Genomic DNA, 13,365 nt, shown 5'->3' with positions numbered 1-13,365 from the left:
GCTTTTTTGCCCTATATCTAGGATAATTGAACTTCTGATTAACAGGATGTTTGGTCTAAGTATTGTTTCCCCACATTTTTCGTTTGAAAAGTCGTAAACCTAAATAAAATGTGAAGCTTCGGTACAATTAATGTCCGTTGAAGTAGAGTCACCCATTTTGGGCATTTTGCATGTTTGCTCTCTTTCTCTAGATAAATACATTTTTTGGTGAGTTATTCGAGGGAGTAAGCTGAAAATAAATTGCAACCATATATTAATATTTGACCTTTAAATACTTGGTAATGCATCTCCTAAAGATAAGGACATTGTGCTAATTAAACCACAGAACTATTATTTACCCCAAGAAAATTTAAAGTAATAATGTCACCTTCTATCTACTCTGTGAAAACTAAAATCCTCCACATTGCTCTGAAATACACTTCTGAGTGTCTTTGGATCTGAGATGCAATCAGGGTTTATATACGGCAATTTTTTTGTGTCTTTTAGTCTCCTTTAACCTAGAGCGTTGGCCGTTATTTCTCCATTATATTGATTTTTTGAAAAGTAACACGTTTTTAAAAGTCACACATTTTGAAGTTTTTTTAAGTTGAGATATAATTGACATATATTAGTTGCAAGTGTACAACATAATGATTCAGTGTTTGTATATCTATTCCGAATTAAGTCTAGTTAACATCCATCGCCATCCATAGTTACAGATTTGTGTGTGTGTGATGAGAACTTTGAAGATGTACTCTCTAAGCAACTTTCAAATATACAATACAGTATCATTACCCATAGTCACCATATTGTATATTGCATGTACTCAGGGCTTATTTATTTTATAACTAGAAGTTAGTACCTTTTGACCACCTTTACCCATTTATCCCATCCCACTCTCGCCTCCTCTGGCAACCATAGATCTGTCTATCCATGCATTCTAGTTTGTTTTTTTAAGGTTCTACATATAAGTGAGGTCATATGATCACATGGTATTTGTCTTTCTCTGTCTGACTTCATTTAGCATAGTGACCTCAAGGTCCATCCATGTTGTTGCAAACAGCAAGATTTCCTTCTTTTTTTATCCCATTGTGTGTGTGTGTTGGGTATGTATATGTGTGTGTGTTCATGCAAACACACTATGTTTTCTTTCTTTATTCGTAGATTGACACTTAGGTTGCTTCCGTGTCTTGGCTATTGTAAATAACATTGCAGTGAACATGGAGGTACACATATCTTTTGAGTTAGTGTCTTTGTTTTCTTCACATAAATACCCAGAAGTGAAATTGCTGTATCATATCATAGTTCTATTTTTAATTTTTTGAGGAACCTCCATACTGTTTTCCCTAGTGGCAGCCCCAATTTAAATTCCCACCAGCAGTGCACAAGGGTTCCCTTTTCTCCACATCCTCACGAACACTTGTTATTTGTTGTCTTTTTGATAATAACCATTCTGAGAGATGTGCTATTTCGTTGCATTGATTTGCATTTCCCTTAATAGTAACGTTGAGCACCTTTTCACATACCTTTTGGCCATCTATATCTCTTCTTTGAAAAAACATCTATTCAGATCCTCTGCCCATTTTTAAATTGCATTATTTGTCTTTTCCTGTTGAATTGTATGAGTTCATATATTTTGGATATTAACCCCTTAGCAGATACATGATTTGCAAAAATTTTCTCCCATTCTGTAGATTGTCTTTTCATTTTGTTGATGGTTTCCTTTGCCACGCAGGAAGTTTTTTACTTTCACATAGTTCCACTTGTTTATTTTTGCTTTTGGTGCCTTTGTTTTTGCTTTTGTTGTCAAATACAAAAAATCATCTCCAAGACCAATGCCAAGAGTCTTACTGCTTATGTTCTGTTCTAGGAGTTTTATGGTTTTAGGTCTTACATTCAAGTTTTTAATCCATTTTGAGTTAATTTTTGTGTATGGTGTAAGAGAGTAGTCCAGTTTCATTCCTTTGCATGTGGCTGTCCAGTTTTCCCAACATTACATGTTGAAGAGACCGTCCCTTTTCCATCATATATTCTTGGCTTTTTTGTCATAAATTAATTGTATTTGTGTGGTTTTGAATTTCTGGACTCTGTATTCTGTTCCATTGATCTCTGTGTTTGTTTCTGTTCCAGTACCATACTGTTTTGATTACTATAGCATTATAATACAGTTTAAATTGGGCAGCAGGATGCCTTAGCTTTGTTCTTTTTTCTCAAGATCACTTTGGCTATTCAGCGCCTTTTGTGGTTCCATACACATTTTAGGATTGTGTGTTCTATTTCTGTGAAAAACGCCATTGGAATTTTGGTAAGAATTTCATTGAATTTTATATTGCTTTGGTACAGGGGACATTTTAACAGTAATTCTTCCAATCCATGAGCCACGGAATATCTTTCCTTTTATTTCTGTCTTCTCCATTTCTTTCATCTACATCTCATAACTTTCAGTGTACAGGTCTTTCATGTCCTTGGTTAAATTTATTCCTAGGTATTTTACTCTTTCTGATGCAATTGTAAATGGGATTGTTTTCTTAATTTCTCTTTCTAGTAGTTTGTTATTAGTGTATAGAAACCCAATTGATATTTTTTATAAGTTCTTACTTCCTTTATTAGCATAATTTCTTGTTTTTTCAATTTAATTTAGTTTTTATTTTATATTGGAGTCTAGTTGACTTACAATGTTGTGTTAGTTTTAGGTGTATAGCAAAGTGAATCAGTTATACATATACATATATCCCCTCTTCTTTTAGATTATTTTCTCATATAGGTTATTACATATTGAGTAGAGTTCCCTGTGGTCTACAGTAGGTCCTTGTTGATTATCTATTTTATATGTAGTACTGTGTATATGTTAATCCCAAACTCCTAATTTATCCCCCTGCCATGCAGTTGATTTTTGTATATTGTTTTCGCATACTACAACTTTACTGAGTTCATTTATTAGTTCTAACAGTGTTTTGGTGGAGCCTTTTGGGTTTTCTGTATATAATATCATGTTGTCTGCAAAGAGTGACACTTTTACTTCTTCCTTTCTAATTTAGATGCCTTTTCTTTCTTTTTCTTGCCTAATGCTCTGGCTGGACTTCCAATGCAATGTTGAATAAAAGTGGTGAGAATGGGTATCCCTGTCTTTTTCCTGACTTTAGAGAGGCTTTCAGCTTTTCACTGTTGAATATGATGTTAGCTGTGGACTTGTGATATATGTCCTTATTATGGAGCAGCATTCTCTCTGTACCTGCTTTGTTGAGTTTTTAATCATGAATGGATATTAAATTTTGTCAAATGCTTTTTTTCTGCCTCTGTTGAGATTATGATATGATTTTTGTCCCTTTTTAAACTTTATTTTTAACTTTTTAATGTTTTTTTTTTTGGTTGTACTGGGTCTTTGTTGCAGCAGACAGGCTCCTTAGTTGCAGCACATGTGCTCCTTAGTTGCTGCACGTGTGCTTCTTAGTTGCGGTTCACTGGTTCCTTAGTTGTGGCATGTGTGCTCCTTAGTTGCGGCCGGCAGGCTCCTTAGTTGTGGCATGCAAACTCTTAGTTGCAGCACGCATGTGGGATCTAGTTCCCCAACCAGGGATCAAACCCATGTCCCCTGCATTGGAAGGCGGATTCTTAACTACTGTGCCACCAGGGAAGTCCCCAATTTTTGTCCTTCATTCTGTTAATGTGTATCATATTGATTGATTTGCAGATATGGAACCATCCTGCATCTCTGGATATATCCCACTTCATCGTGGGGTATGATCCTCTTAATGTATTATTGATTTGGGTTTGCTAATATTTTGTTGAGGATTTTTGAATCTGTGTTCTTCAGGGATAGTGGCCTGTAATTTTCTTTACTTGTAGTGTTCTTGTCTGGTTATAGTATAAGGATACCACTGGTCTTATAAAATGAGTTTGGAAGTACTCCCTCCTTCCTGGTTTTTTTGGAAGATTTTGAGAAGGATTGATATTCATTCCTCTTTAAATGTTTGGTGGAATTCACCAGTGAAGCCTTATGATCTTGGACTTTGGTTTGTTGGGAGGTTTTTTACTACTGGTTAATCTCCTTACATGTAATCAGTCTGTTCAGATTTTCTGTCTCTTCATGATTCACTCTTAGTAGGTTGTATGTTTCTAGGAATTTATCCATTTCTTAGGTTGTCCAGTTTTTTGGTGTACAGTTGTTCATAGCAATCTCTTATGATCATTTGTATTTCTGTGGTATCAGTTGTAGTATCTTTTTCATATTTAATTTTGAGCCCTCTTTCTTTTTCTTGGTGAGTTAGCTAAAGGTTTGTCTTATTTTGTTTATCTTTTCAAACCTCTCAGTTTTATTGGTGTTTTCTATTTTACTTTTATTCTCTATTTCTTTGAGTTCCATTCTGATCTTTATTATTTCTTTCCTTCTACTACCTTTGGGCTTTGTTTGTCCTTCCTTTTCTAGTTTCTTGATGTGTAAAGTTAGCTTGTTTATTTGAGCATATTGATATTTCTGATTTTATTTTCATGGTGTGTTTAAATGTTTATTCTGTTTCTTGTATTTCTGTCAACTTGTAAGTGGATCCAGAACAACAGGTAGCACACACTGTCTGAAAAGGGACAGGGGACTTTCCCAGTGGTCCAGTGGTTAAGATTCTGCACTTCCAATGCAGGGGGTGCAGGTTCGATCCCTGGTAGGGGAACTAAGATCCCACATGCTGCAGGGCGTGGCCAAAAAACAAAAAAAGAAAAGAAAAGGGACAGATAGGAAGTACTTTATGCTTTCCAGGCCACAAGGTCTCGAATTAGTCCATTCTACTTTTGTCGTGGGGAAGTAGCCATAGATCTCAGTAAACAAGTGTATATGGCTGTTTTTCCATAAAACTTTATTCACAAAAAAAGGCCTGTGAGTCATAGTTTGTCACTTACATTTTGGTCTGCAGGCTTCAAAAGATCATTTACAAATACATCATAGATAATGTTGTATTTCATCAGGAAGACCTAGATTTATAACATTCTTCTGTTAGTGATGCTACATTTGATTACTTAAGGTAATGATCACCAGAGACCTGTATTTTAAAGGTAAACTACTTTCTTCTTGAATAAGAAAGTAATATGTGGGGTAATATTTTGACACTCAGAATATCTTGTTTTCTAACAACCTTTATCAATTATTCTGGCATCTGTGATTTAGCACTACTAACAGTGATCCTCTGTGTATGTTGTTTCACGTTTGTAGAGGTGCATCTTCAGGACTAGATTTTAAAGTTGGGTTTCTACGTCAAAGGGCCAAAACATGGTTAATTTTTCTGGGTATATAAATCCCTTCCATAAATCTTGTGCCATTTGGTAGTTTCCAAATCAACATTAAAATAGGATTAAAATTATTCTGGAGAAACATAAGGAACACATTTTAGTTTTGACTTCAAGGCACTTGTTTTCAAAAATGATATCCAGGGAATTCCCTGGTGGTCCAACAGTTAGGACTCCGTGCTTCCACTGCTGGGGGCCTGGGTTCAGTCCCTGGTCAAGGAAACCAAGATCCCACAAGCTGCGAGATGAGGGGAAAAAAAAAGTTGATATCCAGTCCACTTTCTTCCTAAGAGTACTCAAATACGTTTTCAGAAGTACAGTGTTTTGATTTGTATTGTGCACAGACATTTTATATGATTCCTATTTCATTTTGTGTTGTAGTTTTTTTGTTTGTTTTACTTCAATTTGTGCATATCTATGCTGTAACATTTGTGTGGGGATTGGCAATTCTGACAGTCCACCTAATGAGCTAGGCTGTCTTTGAGAAATAGGGAAACAATGGAGATCGAAATAAGGATAGTATTGCTTCTATGGGGTTTACAGTTTATTTAGGAAGACATTTTAAGTGATTGTTGGCAAGTTTGTTATCTGGACATAATAATGGCTTAATATGAGGGGAGAAGATATATTGGGAGGTGTTGATATTTGAGTTGAGAATGAAAGCATGGATATGACTTAGCTAATCAGGTTGTTGAGCTAAGGTGAGGAGGTGTAGAATGAATGAGAACATTTCAGATGAAGGGAACTTCATGAGCAAAATTCCAGAGAAGTTGCGAATTCAGTGTATTTCCTAAGGTGAGGAAAGAGTTGTCTGAAGCAGAGCAGAACCAGAGAGTGTTGGGAGGTATATTGGAGAGTGGGGGATAGGGCCAAGGGAATTACTTACTCTGAATTATATTCTAAGGCCATGGGAAACTTAGGAAATATTTTAATCAAAGGAGTAATTTGAATCTACTTACAACTCCTAGTTTGAGAATGGTCTTCAGAAAGTATAAGAGTGAATGCATGGAGTCAACCTAGAAGCTTATGATAAATAAGCTTTAAAACACAATGGTGGTAAATTACAATTGGATTATTATTATGGAAAAGGAAATAAATGAAATGATTTGAGAGTTTTATAGAAGGTAAAGTTGAGAGAATTTTAATTACTTGATGAAGTTATTCCTTCATCTGTTGATTTACTAGAGGATATATTATAGTCAGTGCTTGAATGATTAAGACATAGTGAAGAAAACTGAATTCCTCACATTTGTTCACAGACTTGCAGATATAGTTTCCTAAAGACTAAATGGTAATGTTAACCATTAACACCTTATGTATAAAATTAAAATGGGGAGGAGATAGAAATGAATCGTTCGTTTATATAAATAAACATATGCATTAAATAAATGCATACATATAATAAGCAAAGAGAAAACGTGCAGAACTACTACCATTCTTGTTTCTCTAATTGGTCTTGAGGTTGTGGTTGACATCCATGGGTTACTTCTTCAACAATCAGTTTCGCATTTCCCTTGCCCTCAATGAGACCCTCACCTGGTCTGGGTTATATACCTGGTGGAGTGGCCCAAATGTTCATTCCCAGGCACACAACAGTAGTGTTAACTGGGTCATCCATGGAGAAGGGAAGTCCATATTGTTGAGCCCACAGATAGGCTTTATCCCCTTTAGCATGGCCATTTGGTTCATGGACCCATTGAGGAAACACTGTTTTGGCTAGGAAAAGTAATTAACATCTATGGACTGCATCATTTTGTCCACCTGATTATTAATAGTCTTATTTATAGTGGATTGCTCTTGGTGGACAATCATATAGGACACAAATAACTTTACAGTTTATGTGCATTCAGAGACATCCTTTCATATACTTTTCCCAGACTACTTTTCTTGTCATCAACCTTCCAATCTTGTTCCATTCACGTCTTTGACTCTCTAGTCAAATGATTGACAACTGTTTGTGAAGCAATGTGTATCCATACATGTGGCTGTTTTTCACTCCAGACCTAGCGACAGCCAAATATACTGCTTGAATTTCTGCCACTGGGAAGATTTTTAATTACTGCTGCATTTCAGGGTCATCCCTTCAGTAAGGATATAGAGCTTCACGTCTAAACTTCCAGGTGTAACTAGCTTACTATGCAGACCCATCTATAAACCAGGTTTTGTCTCAGCCAGCTGGGTGTAAGGAATACCACAGGAAGCCATAGACATAGACTGAGGAAGAGGAGGTAGTGCAACTGTACTTAGGTGTTGAAAGAGCCTTGGCAGCCTATCATACAATTTACTTGCACTCACTGGAATTGCCTGAGCTTAATCCCTTAGGAACTCCTAGGAGTCTACATGTTCACCAAACTCTTTTGATACACATTTGCAGAGTTGGGCTTATTTTGTATGTAAGCTGTTTTCTCCTACCTTATGTTGCATACTCTCCTGTCCCCTTGGATTTTGCACTAGTTGTGTGTCCAGACGCAACGGCAGGTAATTGTGGCAGGTCTCGAGAATGAGCATTCCTTCCAAGGCATCTGCTCCAGTGAGATTATCACACATTTGTCAAGCAGAGGAAGGCTAGTATCTTCAGAAACCTAAGAGCAAGCTACTTCCCTGATAAGGGAGGCTCAGAGTGTCTTGGGGGTTCAATATTGTGAGTGTCATCAGGGTCCCCATAGATATCCCTATTTTAAGTTTCCTGTCTCATTCTTCCCTGATCAGTGCCTCATTTTCACATGAAAAAGTATGTGAGACTGACTTTAAGTATGGTTGAATACTTGAACTCTGCATTTGATTTTTGCAATATCTTCCCCATGTGACCACATGAAATGAGTTTTTAACCTGTCATGGAATCTCTCTGGTTTCAGACTTTGACTTGAGATAGTAGATCTGAGCTTGTCATTGTCTGGGCAACTACACTCAAAAGAATCCATCTCTCACCACAACCATTATAATCACCATTATTGTTGTACCGTTAAGTGTAGCATTCACCTTGTCTCCCAAGGCAAGAGCTGTACCATAATCATCATAGGTGATTGCTTGACAGTTGTAATTCTGTGAAAGTCTTTCCCATTGGCAAGGCTTTTAGCTCTATGCTTGAGTCCAAAGGTTTGACCAAACATATCCCAAAATGTCATCTTTACTACTTTGTCTCCAGGGATCACCTATCTTCACTATTGTGTATAAGTCTGCATGAAATGAAGAGACAGAAATCGTACTTTGATTTAAACAGGAGAAGTAAAGTATAAAATTGTAAAGAGAATTCTGTCATATATCCTAGAGTTCATGGAGAATACCTAAGGAAGGCCAAACTTATAGTGGGGGCCTCTCCCCAAGATTGATTTCAGACCTTGTTAGAGAAGGTATCATGGCAACCCATTGAATGTGAGGAAATTTGCTAGGTTGCCAGGGCCAGAACTAGTTAACAGTCACTGGGCAAGGATGAAGCTCCCCTCTGGTATGCAGGCAAGCCATTACCAGTATGTAGATGTAGAGAGGGAATTGGGGTGCCACTGCCAGTGCAGGACCTAGAGCACTAAGTGTCCATATAAGGAGGCTTTGGGAAACAAGTGACAGGTGTGCAGATAAGCCGACGCTGGTGTGAGTGCTTGAAAGAAGATGGTGTTCCTCCCACCCTTACATTCTTAGAGTAATCAAATACATTTATGAAAATAGATATATGTTATATTATGAACAGTTATTTAGGTATAACCTAGGTGTACTTGAAGAGTGATGTGAAGGAGCTCCACTCTGTCAGTCACCAGTTAGTGGGTGCCTTTGGTGTGCCAGACACCGTGCCACTCTTTGTACTGGCAGACACTGACATCCAAAACAGATACAGTGCTACCAATGATATGCCAAAAAAAGAAACTCTTCCCCAAAAAGCTGATCCTTATGTCAGACAACGTTGTCAAGAAGCATTACTACAGATACAGAGGTCATGATAAACAAATCTGTTTCTCCAAAAATATAAAAAATCAAATGCGTATCCACTCAATAATATTGTTGCAAATATATAAAGAATTACTTGAAAGAAGTGGAAGAAGAAATAAACAATTTCAAAATTCTAGTGGGAGATTTTAATGTATTTTGCCCATAGTTTCACTAAACAGTACACGAAAAATCAGTTAAGACCCACATTTGAAAATGCTGTATTAATTGCCTAATATACATATATAGCATAATGTATCTAGTAACAGTGAAATCAGAAAGTGCTTGTCTGAGCGCAAGAAGTAAGGAATGGATGGAAAGGGACAAGAAAGCTTTCCAGGGAAATAAATATGTTCTGTTTCTTGTTTAGGCTGGTGATTATACAAGTATATGCAATTATCAAAATTCATCCACTAAATACTTGAGATCTGTGTATTTCATTAGACATTAATTATATCCAACTACAAAATAAACAGAAAAATAAAACATTTTATCAGGTACCGCCTCACTAAACTTACTCAGCCTAAGGACTCCTGGTTTGAGACCCCTAGTAGTAAGTACAGTTATAAGGGAGTCTAGACACATGATTTTTTTTGACCTCATGTATGTATGGGTTTTAGTCTTCTCTACTGAAGAATAAGGACTGTGGGGACAGTGAGGATGAATATGGTCCATAGGTTCATAGGTAATGAACTGTGGAACTTTCATTGTCATCATTCGTATCCAGTTTTGTAGACCAGCATTTGGCCTGGTGGTCTGTGTTTGATATATTAAAGGTTATTGATATATAACAAAAAGAAGTTAACTTTTAAATACAGAATGTTAAAAGACAAGAAGCATGAAGAAAGTCTGTGGAAGAAGTAAGTAAACATAAAAGCAAATTTTTCAGTTCCATGAAAAAGGAACTGAAAAATAATATGAAAATGTGATTGAAAAGATTCATTAAAATAGACAAATGTTGGGCTAAGTATGACAGGGCCTTGCTCCTTGTCCAAGGCAAGGAGAGAGTACAGACCTGTTTGATTTGAGTGTTTCCAAAACGGAGACCCATGGAGGCTTCCCAGTACTTTCATGTATTCTGAATTCTTTTGTAAAAAGTTTGATAAATTTTTTTCTAATCTTTTTGGACCAAGTGTAGAAGACCTAATGATTTCCCCTTTCTTTCTTTATCTGGCCCGGGAACTAACAATATATATGTGTGTGTGTATATGTGTGTGTGTGTGTGTGTGTAGGATACCCTTTATTTTTTTTTACCTGCTTGATTGTTTTCCCATGTTACTAATGAATTGATATATCAATTATTAGTTTATTGTCTATCTTCCCTAATAAGAATGGTGGATATTTAATGCCTAGAATATTTTCTGTATATGTTACTGCTCTCAACTGATTGCCTAGCACAAGGTCATTGAAAGAAAGGAATAATCCAGTGATAAGAACTAAAGGAGGCCTAGAGCTTCAAACTTCTCCAACATCCATCAAGAGAAGCTCAAGGATGTTGACCGAATAGAATGTATTTTTTTCCCTTCATAAGCCCAGCAGCAGCCTACACCAGTGCTTTTCCAATGTAAATATAATGTATAGACCACGTGTATAATGAAAATATTTTCAGTACCCAAAATAAACAAAAATGAAGATTATTTATATGAATATATTTTATTTTATCTCATATATATTAAAATATTACTTAGTCAATTTAAAAATTTAGATATTTTACATTTTTTTCATTTGAAGGGTTTTAAATTTACTGGACACTAAATTTTTATCATATATACTTAATTTCTGCTTAGAGCTACATAATTTACAGTTGAAAGAGTAGATTCCAGTATTCAAGTTGTTCCAAACATATAGGTAAGCTGTAAGCTCCTAACGAGATATCTGGTACATAATGTACTCAATGAATAATAATTGATGTTACTGATATTCTTGTTGTAGAGCATACTCTTTTAGTAACTATGTTATCTACATAGAAAGAGCTAATTTATGATGTTGTGTGTGAGATAACTAATATTTGTTGATTAATGATTGATATGAAGCAGGACTCCAGATAACCCGATCTCCAGGGGCATGGAGATGTCCCTGTCCACTTGTATTCATAAGCTGCCTGACATGATCTTGACATCAAAGAAAGGAATTTTCAGGCAAATTTCACCATCATTGCAACATGACAGCTATATGTCCCATGTGAAGTCCCTGTTAATGTCCTTTTTCAGAGACTCTACTTTAGGATCTGCCAGTCTTTTGGTCTGGGCCTGAGCAGTCATGCTTCTGGTTCATCTAGGAATTGCTGAAGGGAGGCAGATAATGCTGTTCTCTAACTCGGCTTTCTGGTATGCGCATTTAGGTAGAGTTGCTGCATAATCTTTTTTTGTTTGTTTGTTTTTTGGTTTTGTTTTTTTGTTGTTGTTGTTTTTGTGGTACACGGGCCCCTCACCACTGCAGCCTCTCCCGCTGGGGAGCACAGGCTCCGGATGCGCAGGCCCAGCGTCCATGGCCCACAGGCCCAGCCGCCCCGTGGCATGTGGGATCCTCCTGGACCGGGGCATGAACCCGCATCCCCCACATCGGCAGGCGGACTCTCAACTACAGCGCCACCAGGGAAGCCCTGCTGCATAATCTTATTCAAGTATTTTATTGCCTTGACAAATGAAGAGTCACATTACTCAGGTCTTAAGGTTGCTTCCCTGTAAAATGAACCCATTACTCTTTTCCTGATGGGCAGCATGGCTCACCATCCCCTTTTCTGGCTCCAGGTGAGACAGGACTACTCTGGCACTTCACAGCAGTGGTGTGTATATATGTGAGATTTCTTGAGTGTGCAAAGGATAATTGGGAATTTCAAGCTAGAGTTGAATGACTTCCAGGCAGTGGCTGTGGGAATTATGATCATCTCTGGGTACTCATGCCTTCTTTCTTTTCTCCTAGGTGTTCTAAGGACACTTTCGCCTTCCTGAGGAAAAGATAGAGGCAGAAAGGATAATGGCTGAGTGTTTGAGAAGTTGTTCTCGGGTAAGAAGCAAGTCTATCCTAAAAATGAGCTACTGTATCCACCAGATGGACACATTCTGTTTTGGTAGGCCTGTGTCCAGAGCTTCTTAAAGAAATAAAGCCACTGCAGGACTCAGTCCCTGATGAATTCCCTCCCTAAGTGGAAGCTCATACTGGTGACACATTACCCTGAATAATCTCAGTATTTCAGTAATGACCTCCTAATCTTGCCTCTCATGATGGTGACTGCATATTTTTTGTTTTGCTTGGTGCTCTTACACAGTAAGGAAGATGACTGTGCATTTCTCAAAGAATGTATTCATTCATCAGCGTTTACAAGTGCTTCCAGTTGGCTTAGGACTATGCTACAGGAGAGAAACAAAACACTTTAAGGCTCATTCTATTGAGATAAGTTCATGTATTACATGTTCCATTAGAGCTGTAGCTGAAGGATATCAATCATGAGTGAGTGTAGATAGAAGAGAACCTAGGACCATTGTGTCCTGGGGGAGATGATGAGAGACATTGAATCATGGGTCACCCGTCTCCAGTCCCTACCATTGGTGGAGGGCTTACTTTACTGAAGCTAGTATGTGTGTGATGGTTTAGGACTCAGTGACCTTCGCTGATGTAGCTGTGGACTTCACCCAGGAAGAATGGACTTTACTGGACCCCATTCAGAGAAAGCTACACAGAGGTGTGATGCTGGAGAACTACAAGAACCTGACCACAGCAGGTAAGGCTGCCATCATTCCTATAGTGTCTTAGAGAACAGATATATGTGATGCACTTACTGTGTTGCAGCATGGGTGATGTTACATATGAATATAATGGAAACTAACAGACACTGTTCTTCACATGAATGGGTTTTAATTCGGTTGCCATCTGAAAATGTGCTTCTAGGACTAGCATTATCACCATCGCTCTTAGAAATGTGCATTCTCAGACTCCACCTTTCACCTACTGAGTGAAACTGTGGCATTGGGACCCAGTCATCTGTGTTGTGACAGACACTGGACTTGGTTCTCATGGACACCAACGTTTGACACTCATTGGTTTCTCCATGTGAATGAACATCTTTTTTTGCACTTACTTTGTTTCCCGTATCAAAAAAAGTCTTAAGCTTTGTAATTGTTTATATCAATCTGAATGTGGGCTTCAGGGGCCAGAGAGAAACAGTCTTTGTGGAGAACAGAAGGAGGTGAATTT

The 13,365-nt window shown here is 37.5% G+C and overlaps 1 protein-coding gene across 1 annotated transcript in view; it reads left to right on the top strand.

The window, feature by feature from the left end:
• The window catches only part of LOC137222505 (zinc finger protein 177-like), a 79,904-nt gene that overhangs the window by 35,505 nt on the left and 31,034 nt on the right, over positions 1-13,365 (top strand). The window contains exons 10-11 of the transcript XR_010942474.1: positions 12,094-12,177; positions 12,766-12,892. The gene's annotated coding sequence lies outside the window, so the exon portion shown is untranslated. The remainder of the gene's footprint in view (positions 1-12,093; positions 12,178-12,765; positions 12,893-13,365) is intronic.

This window comes from Pseudorca crassidens, chromosome 3 (genome assembly GCF_039906515.1).
Source record: "Pseudorca crassidens isolate mPseCra1 chromosome 3, mPseCra1.hap1, whole genome shotgun sequence".
NCBI lineage: Eukaryota > Metazoa > Chordata > Mammalia > Artiodactyla > Delphinidae > Pseudorca > Pseudorca crassidens.
Note: the sequence above shows the minus strand (reverse complement) of the source record. Positions and strands in the feature narration are given on the sequence as shown.